The 10,081-nt window shown below is 31.4% G+C and overlaps 1 non-coding gene across 1 annotated transcript; it reads left to right on the top strand.

Moving 5' to 3' along the window:
* Positions 1 to 9,675: 9,675 nt before the first annotated feature.
* Positions 9,676 to 9,781, top strand: LOC121231622 (small nucleolar RNA R71). The gene has a single exon (XR_005929678.1). It is a non-coding gene; the product is annotated as a small nucleolar RNA R71 (small nucleolar RNA).
* The last annotated feature ends 300 nt before the right edge of the window (positions 9,782 to 10,081 follow it).

Raw genomic sequence — 10,081 nt, 5'->3', positions numbered from 1 at the left:
GTAAATATATATTTATTATTTATTATTACTAAGTAAAAGATATTTATTAGATAAATAATTAAATTGTGAGATTTTTGTATAATAAACAAATTGGATAGTGACAATTGAAATAATGTAAATATATATTTGTATTATATTTATTTATTTACTTGAAAATTAAGTAAAAGATAGTTATTAATTAAATAATTATATTATGATATTTTTGTCTATGATAAACAAATTAAGTGGTGACCAATGTAATGTAAATATGTGTTATTAAAAGATATTTATTATAATTATTATTATCATTATTATCATTATTAACTAATATATATATATATATATATAAGATTTAAAAGAAATGAAATAAAGAAAGAAAGCAAAAGAAAGAATAGCCGAAGCCATTCGAAAACAAGAAGAAAGAAAAGGGAAAGAAAAGAAAAAGGGGGAAAACTAGGGTTTGAAGGTTTGAAACTTTAATAGGTAAGTCAATTAAGTCCTTTTTACTTAATTTTGATGTTTTAGAAGCTTTAGAACAAGGTTTTGATGTAATTAAGTTGATACTTTGAAAGTTCATAGGTTTATAATTATAGTTCATGTTGAGCAAAAAGATAAATTAGGGATTTAATTGAATGAATTTCAAGTTAGATTTGGTAAGTGATTGAATTGTAAAAGAAGTTATAAGTTTTGTGTTTAAAGGACTAAATTGAAAGAAATTTTAAATTATAATTTTATTATGAACATTAGAAAGTTAAGTGAAATATGAAAGGAAATTGAATAGAAATGAAGTATGAATTGAATTATAAAGTAAATGAGTTAATTAGGATTAAATTGGAATTAGGGTATAAATTGAATTGAAATTCAGTCATTTATTATAAATTAGTGCTGTAATTAATAAGTGTAAATTATTATTATTATTTCGTAGTTAGCACAGAACCCGAGGCATCAGCACTGAAAGGAAAGGAAAAGTTATCAAGGAGTAATCGAACAAATCCGGGTTTGTCTTACTATAATTCAAATCTATTTATTATTAATTGTTATATTTTAATTAAAATGCATGGCAAGTAAAATTAGGTAAGCAATTGAAATGATGATATTGATTTCAATGAAATTGATTCAAAAATGTTTATGTCTATTGAAATTGAATGTGAACAAATTGGGAATTAAAAGTGAATTGAATTATGAATTATGTGAACAAATTGGAAACTAAAAGTGATTTGAATTGAATCAAATTGAATTGAATGAAGAAAATATGTGAGTATTTGAAATGTATATTGATTGAAAAGTAATTAGTGATTTGAATTTGATTGGAAAATGAATTAAAAATATGAATTAAATACAAGTGAATTAATTTATGAATATGTGTGAATATTTGAATTGTGTATTGATTGAAAAGTGGTTTGAATTGAATCGAAATATGATTATATTTGATTATCTGAAATATGTATTGCTATTGAATTGTTTATTGAGTAGAAAGTGGAAAAGTGAATTTGAATTGAATGAGAATTGAATTGAATGGTGAATGTGTATGTATAATTGAACTGTATATTGATTTGAATGTGAAATTGTAATTGAAAAGCGATCTTGAATTGGAAATGAAAGTGAATTGAGAATTAAAATACCCTATTAACTAGTTGGGCTGAGTTGGATATAATTGGCATGCTATAGGATTTGGAAGAGTATGGGATATATCTGCTTTGCCGATCAGGCATTTTATGTGTCATATATCAGACACTTTATGTGTCGTATTTTAGGCACCTCATGTGTCGTATCAGGCACCTTGTGTGTCGTTTTAGGCACTTATCTGTCGTATACTGCTCAGGTACTATGTACCGTTTTAGGCATAATGTGCCGTACTAGTGTGTTTGGGTTGGAATCCGGGTATCCGTCAAAGTCCATGTTTGTTAATAGGGTGAATAACTGAAATGAGAAAATCAAATAAATTTGATTTATTGTACTATTAAAAAATATGAGAAAGAAATTACGAGTTGAATTGTGAATGAAATTAAGATGTGAGATTTGAAGCATGAACTTAAAGTTCATGAATTTGCTAAAATATCGAATTATTAATATTGAAATCAGTTGAATAAATGAAATGAGAAAATCAAATGAATTGATCGTTTGAACTATTGAAAGTATAAGAAAGTGAAATTATGAATTGAAATGTGAATTGAAATTGAGATATCGAAATAAGAAGTGAAAATAGAATGAATTGGAAATAATGAAATAGTGTATGAGTTAGTTGAATATAATCTTATGAAATAATTATATTTTTTTATTGAAAAATGTTGGTTTAAATAATTATTGAAAGACTAATGTTGTAAGGTTTTAGATATGGAATAGAATAAGTTATTGAATTAGGATATAGAAATGAAATACATGAAATAATGATTTTATGAAATGCTTATTGATGAAATGCATGAAATGGATATTGATATAATAAGAAGATATATAAATTAAAATAAAGAAAAGTTATTTAAGATACATATTATTAGAATAAATTTAAAGTTCAAATGCATGAATTATTTATTGAAAGGTAAAATAGTGGTAAGATTTAATGTGTATATATATATTGTTTTTACCTTAAGTATTTGAATTATAATAATACCACTAGGGGTATACTTAGCGTACGGTTTGTTTCCATGTGTAGATTAGGTACAAAAATTTTGAAGAGTTGTATTTGAGATTACGAGCCTTCATCTCATCACATCTTCAAGCAACAGGAGGGTACATTTTAAAATTTTGAATAGAATGACATGTACTTAGGAAAAATTTAGTATGTCCCAAGTAGTAGTAATGGATTTAAATATAAATTATTTAAATTTATTATTTGTTTGTTTTTCTATTCAAATATAATAGTAATTAGCCAAGAATTACTTTGACACCAAATGTAATATTCCTATATCAGGTTCCTTGAGTCGAACATGGTATAGGGGTGTTACATTGCTTGAGACTGAAATATCGAATAAAAGACTTAAAACTTCTCACTACAATAACACGTACCTTTGGCATTTGAGACTTGGTCATTGACTGCCTATAAATGAGTTATCATTTATAGTACAAATAATACACCAAAGATATAAGAAACTAAATCAGCAGTGTCCGCAAGTGTACGAGTCAAATAGTAATATAGTATAGTTTACAACGAAACAGTTGGAAGTATTCTGAGGATCGTACCCAAGGGAGGATGAAATAAATTTATAAAAACCTTTTTACAATAATAAGTCTAAATAGTAATAATTAATTCCTATATTATGAAAAATCATAAAACAAATTAATGAGAGAAAGTAAATAATTAAAATAAATAAATAAACGAGAAAATAAACAAACGGCTTAAATCAATAAAACCAATCTGGAAGATTAAAGATTAACTCACTTCAAGGTTTGTAATTAACTTCGAATTAGGGTTTAGGGTGGATTAGCTACTGATTAACCAATTATTACCTCCCGACCTTAAACTAATTAATCAATTGGTTGATACTCACTTATCTCTCGACCTCACTTTCTCAACCAAGATAAACTACGATTTACTCAGCTGGAATTATCTCCTGATCTCGTCTAACCTATGATAACTTCCTAGGGTTGTCAAGACTAGGGTTTAAGAACGTGTAATCTATACCAATTAATCTTCTCGAGAAATCCTAAATCCTCTGTTAATCACGTTCCCATCCATTCGTTAATATCCCCTAAGAGAGTTAGCCACTTATGTTATTCATAATCTCAATCTCAATCTTAATCCCATCCATTCGTTAATACCCCCTAAGGGAGTTAGCCACTTATGTTATTCATAATCTCAATCTCAATTGAAATAAACATGTAAAGAACACTAGAAAATAGGAAGAGAAAAGAGATTAGAATAATCCTGGATTTAATGTCGAATGGAGAACAAATTAGTAAATTGATTGATTGAAATAACAAAATATGTTGATTGAAAACAAGAAATAAACTAAATACTTTAATTAAATGGAAGAACTCTTGGATCAAAATTGATTCCAAGAGGAAAAAGAAAGAGTTTAGAAAAGTGGAAAGAAAACTAAGTCTGATCTTGCTCCTAAACTAATAGAGTTTTTGAATACGTCTAAGATGACTTAGTTACATCAAATCCTTAAGGTCTTATTTATAGGAGTTTTGGCAACCCAAATTAGGTCTTTGACACGTTCTAGGTCTTCGTACAAAGTTGGTTATGCAGAAAAAAAATAACCCAACATACTTGGGGCAGTAAGTCGTCTTATGTCATGTCATAGCCCTTGCATGGCATGGCATGACAAGTGAATTTCGCCTTGTATAGTTCATTTCATACTTTGATGACTCAAGAAGCTAGTGCATCACTCGTCCTTTACTTTCATGTCAATTGGGCCTATAAATCATCATCCTACACACTCAATTACACATATTAGTACCACCTAAGGCCTGTGTTGGCCTAATAGGTCACAACACTCACAAAATGTGTTAAAAAATACTTATTTTACTCATATTTAATTCTCACTACTAAATACCGAAAACATAATATAAAATACTAAATTGCCTAGAAAACAAGCTCCTTAAATGCAGAAATAACCCAAATTAACTATTACATTTGATGGCAAGTCAAACACCCACACACTTAAGTCTTTGCTTTTCCTCAAGCAAACAAAACAAAACAAAACAAAAACAAAAAATAAACTAAATTGAAAAAGAGGAATAAACATGCAAAGAAAAGTAAAGCCCTTGAGCTAGCTTGATGCAAGAAATTGCATAGAATTATTTTAACAAGATAGTGTAAATAAACATATAACTCTAGCATGATATATAATTGATACACAATTTCTAAAATTGTATAGGTTAGTTCAATAAATTACAAAGTAAACAAATATAACAATGTAAGTACAGGTTACCATCAAAACAAATATACAAATATACACGCATGTTCAAATGAATATAAGTGGTAAAAACATATAAACTCAGCACAATTTCATTTATATAAAGTACTACTAACTTACATAGGACTTTTTGGCTTGTAAAGTTTTGTGGCTTAGGTTGTTCGGACTTTAAAGAACATGCTCGACAAAACGGTTAAGCACGAAAGTAGTTTGACACATGGTATTGTCCTCAATACTCCCCTGAGTACACATATAACTTATCACCTTATATCCACTTCTCTCACCTTTCTTATCTTCCCATTTACTAAGGTACAATATAGTACTCATGAGTACAATCGTTTGAGCTTGTAATATTTTTTTTCAAGCAAAGGCGAGGGTACTTTTTTTCCAACTCACTTTGCTTTTATTATTTTTTCATCAAGATTTTCTCAATTGACATTTTGTCTTATTTTTCTACAAGCTCAAAATCTTATACTCACTATACCATACAACTTCTTAGTCACTCAATTTTTTCTCTTTTGAAACCATTGAGATGTATCTACTTAATTCCTCAACATTAATGGTCGGACGTTTAAATCCATCCAAGAAATTAAGGATCAAAATAGATTATTTATTAGAGTTAATGTTTCATTTTCGGTTCATCAAGAAAATTGATTCAGGCTTAAAATAGGTACTGGGGAAAAATATTTATGAGATAGCTTTTTAGCTCAAAAAATTGTCTACCAAACAATGCCTTAGGTTGTCCCTTGGTAATTCTATACATGGATTAAATAGGCCAAGTCTATCAATTTCTACAACCTATAATTCAACTAAACATGCATGCTATTTATATACCTATTTATCATGTGGTATACTAAATATTTTAAATCTATTCACAATGTAATAAATTGAACTAAGTAGTCTAAAATTAAGAATTTAGAATAAATTATTATCAAACTAAATTTATAATTTATTCAAAATACCCTATTAACATGCTCCTAACCAATCACTTGTATTTCTACAAGCTCAAGCACATAGAAAACATGCAAAAATAAAAATCTAACAACTATTAAAAACTAGAAAAGCAAAATAACAGAAAAATTAAAAATTTTCCTAAGTCACCCCTACATTTTATTCTACACATTATCCCTAATGTGCAATAAAAATATAAAAGAAAGAGATTACTGATTGCCATGATTCTCACAATACAATTGGTGGGACTACTCCCCTTATCAGTTTTGCTCTATATTGTTGTGCCTTAAAAAATTTGGGGCTCCTATTAAGAAAAACTAAACACCACTACATATATAAAATATTAATGTCTTAAATAATTAAAGACTAAAATTAAAAACATTCTGAATAAAAATAAAATACTAAGTTCAAATTAAAAGAAAAATTGAAAATTAAATGAAACTATTCAAAATTAGTTAGAATCAGGATTCGACGCTTCATCCACTTTGCTTGGTTTCCTTTCAACTCCTTATTCGGATCTTCCTCCTCTTCCAATTCATTCTCTTTATTTGTCTTACTCTTTTTTTTCTTCATGTTGCATTTAGTTGTTGGGAATTGTGGCAGTTTCAACCCGCTTTTCCTTGCATAATCTTCAAAAATTGGTCTAACTTCTTGCATCCATCGAACTATTCATTTTGAATCAAGCAGTGCATTATCGCCTAGATGTGGTTTTGTCTTTATCACTCTCTTTTGTTTCTGATTTCCTATAAGATATTCCACACTCGATTCCAAGATCAGAAGGTTGGTTGGTTGGTTGTAAGACATGGCGTAATCATCCGATCAACACCTTCGCTTGTCGGCATAAAGTTGTCACTAACTGCGGGAAAAGTAATTCCACCTCATTTTTCCTTGTGCATTGGAGCATGCTCTGATTCCACACAAACTCGCCCACTTGTGAAAATCGCATAAACAAATTTTCTTGGAATGTATGGACATTGGACATGTCCTTAGCGGGGCAAATTTGAGTGCTGATAAATTTCAACCACATTCAAGCCTTTGAAGTTAACTTTGTTTGGGACAATGATATGGGATAGTCTGTTCCCAAGTGACATTTCCATTCACCATTTCCATCTGTCAGAAAATTAATTATGCCTTCCATATTTTCTCTCGGAAAGTACATTAAATCCATAAGTTGTACAAAATCAAAGAGAGATAATAGAATATCGTAATATCTTGCTATCTCGGGAGGCAAGATAGAAATATCCATCCCTCGGATTGAAAACCACATCCATGGTACCTTCATGATTTATTCGCATCTGCCTCATTCAATGAGAGTAAAATTCATGTACGATTGGAAAGTACGCCGAATTGGTCGGGGTTGTGCAGAACTTCCCAAATTGATAGAATTGAATCAACTCTCGTGTCTTACTTTTCAATGCACCTAGTGAGTCAAAACCTTGTTCTTGCAAAGGGGTTTTCATTGGACCGCTCAAAGATTATTATCGAGCTCCCTTTCTCAAATTGTGGCATGGTTATCCGCTACAGATTCTATTTCGAAAAGGTATGCATAGTTTTGGGGTTAAAAAAAATAGAAATATAGGGAATTTGCAGAATCTAGAAGAAAGGGTTACGAATGGAGATTTGGTTGGTTATGATGGCTAGAAGGGTGTAGCAGCCAGTAAGGGCAATATATAAAAGCCATCTAAGGATTTACTTGTTATGCAAACTTAGTGAATATCTTTGAAGATCGCATCAAACCAAGAATGGAAAGTTGCAAAAAATAGTCAGCATGTCATTCCATTGGTGTTGCATGACGAGACAAGATAGTAGCTTTCCCCTCTTTTTTGTTGAATTAGAGGGTATGCCGCTCCATAGGTAGGATGTGGCACGACACAATGACAAAATTCTACATTCTTAGGCTTACAAGGGTTATTTCACACCATGGGTTTGTTATATGACAACATGGCTTCAATTTGGCTTCTCTAGGAATTGTAGAGGGTCCTTTGATGCCTTTACATGCACCCTGCTAGTCTAGCTTCTTTGCTGCTATTGAAAACCTATTTCCTTCTAATTCTAACATCAATTTAAAAATTTCATTCCTAATTCTAACAAATCAAAAACACAATAATATAAAATATTTACAAATTAATTAAGTTCAATGGTTTAAAATCTAAGTTGTGCTACCGGACTTGTCCGGCAATTCCTTGGACTTCACCATCAACTTCATTCGCCAGTCTCGCTCATATCAGTTCTCCCAATTACCCTTTCTTCCACTGGAATCTCACCATTTATCCCATTATCTCATCTTATGAGTACCTACACTTACACAACTTAGGAAATACCTTCGATCAAGGTTGTTAGGAATTAAATTGAATAGAATGTAACATTCCTACCTAAGTAATCCCTCACTTTTGGGATCTCGGCCTTTGAACACTTCTATTTCGTTATCGATTTTTATAATAAGCTTGTTTCACTCGAGATCGATTGCTGATTTAGAAGAGGCTAGAAATGGCCTACCCAACAGAAATGGCCTACTAAAAAGCCAAAGGGGAGTATAAATCCTCGTACCTTAAACAGTACATCCTCAAGTATTCCTTTCAAGTGTACCAAGGTTCTATCGACTAGCTGTAGCGTTATCAAGGTGTTTTAATGATCTTTGAGCTGAGTTTCTGATAGACTAATAGGGGCGTTAAATTTATGCTGGCCTCTAAATTGACAAAGGCTTTGCTAAAATGTCAAATCATAAAGCTACCTTAATATTTCAACTTCAGGGTTATCTTTTTAGCAATTAAAGCACTACACGAGGCATTAATATCAATTTTCTCACTCTTTTTCATTTTCTTATGTGTGCCATTATTTCTTTTAGGTACTTGGCATATTTTGGAATTTTACCGGTTAGCTTTAAAAGTGCCATATTGACATTAAGGGATTTAAATAAATTCAGAAAAATTAAAAAATCTACCTCGTCCCTCTTTTGCTTGTCCTCTAGTCTCATCAGGAATGGTACCTTTGTTGTGCTTAGAATTGAGATTATTGGATCATGCACCGGTTCAGCTACCTCCTCGATCGTCTCGTGGTGCTTGAATTCCTCCTCTTCAGTGGGTTCATTGACCTCTTCGAGAACCTCCTCCTCTTCATGGATAGGCATACTTGACGACTTCAGTTGTTTTCCTAATCATAAAGTAATCACCTTTACATGCTCTTTCCCATCTCTCCGAGGATTATTCTCCGTATTGTTGGGGAGAGTTTGGCCATTTTTTTGAAACATTGTCATTAATTGGCTCATTTGGTTCCAGAGGCTGTCCGTTTAGGATTTAAGTTGTCTACATATAGCTTGGACTTGTCAAATATCCATATTTATTGTTTGCATCTCCCCCTCTAGTCGATCAAATCTTTGGCCACATGCAGCATGGTCATTTCCCATGGCTTTTTGTTGTAATGGTGAAGGTTGAAAAAGAAGGTTTCATCGAGTTTCTGTTTGATTCACGCCTTCTTGGTTACCTCTCCTTTAAAGGTTCGGGTGATCTCTCCAACTGGGATTATAAGTATTTGAATAGGGATTTCGACCCCTATTACTTACATAGCTCGCTTACTCCGATTGGTTTTCAGAATATAACTCTATTTTCGTAGGCTTGATAGATGTCTCCAAATGGTTAAGATTTTCTAAGATTCGTTGGAATCGATCATTTTCGTTATCTTTGTAACCACTTTCACCATTGGAGGCTTCGATTTGTACATAAATCTCTCATTGGGCTACGTGTACGAGTTCATTGCCATGTCTTCTATGATTTTTTAAGCTTGTTCGTACATATGGAACATGAGAGATCCTCCGACTGCTCCATCTAGGCTGGATCTGATATGTTTGTCAAAACCGTTATAAAATATTTGAATTTGGAGTCAAGCTTGCATTCCATGATGTGGGAACTTTCTTAACATCGTCTTGAAGCATTCCCATGCTTCGTACATGGACTCACCTTCGTATTGTTTAAAGTTGGCGATTTCTCACCTAAGCTGAATGGTTTGATTAATCAAGAAAAAATTGTAGAGAAATTTTTCCACTAGATCGTTCTATGTTGTAATGGAACTCGATTCTAATAAGTTTAACCTATTGACCACATTGTCTCACAAAGAGAACGAGAATTACTAGAGACGAACAACATCATTGGATACCCCATTGTACTTGAAGGTGTTATATAGTTGTAGGAGCCGCTTCAAGTGATTATTAGGAGCTTCCACTATGTTTCACTTGAATTACAACATATTTTGGATCATCTAAATTGTGGCCGCACAAAATTATTGGCATTGATTGTTGG

The sequence above is a fragment of the Gossypium hirsutum genome, chromosome A06 (assembly GCF_007990345.1).
Source record: "Gossypium hirsutum isolate 1008001.06 chromosome A06, Gossypium_hirsutum_v2.1, whole genome shotgun sequence".
In the NCBI taxonomy this organism is placed as follows: Eukaryota; Viridiplantae; Streptophyta; class Magnoliopsida; order Malvales; family Malvaceae; genus Gossypium; species Gossypium hirsutum.
Note: the sequence above shows the minus strand (reverse complement) of the source record. Positions and strands in the feature narration are given on the sequence as shown.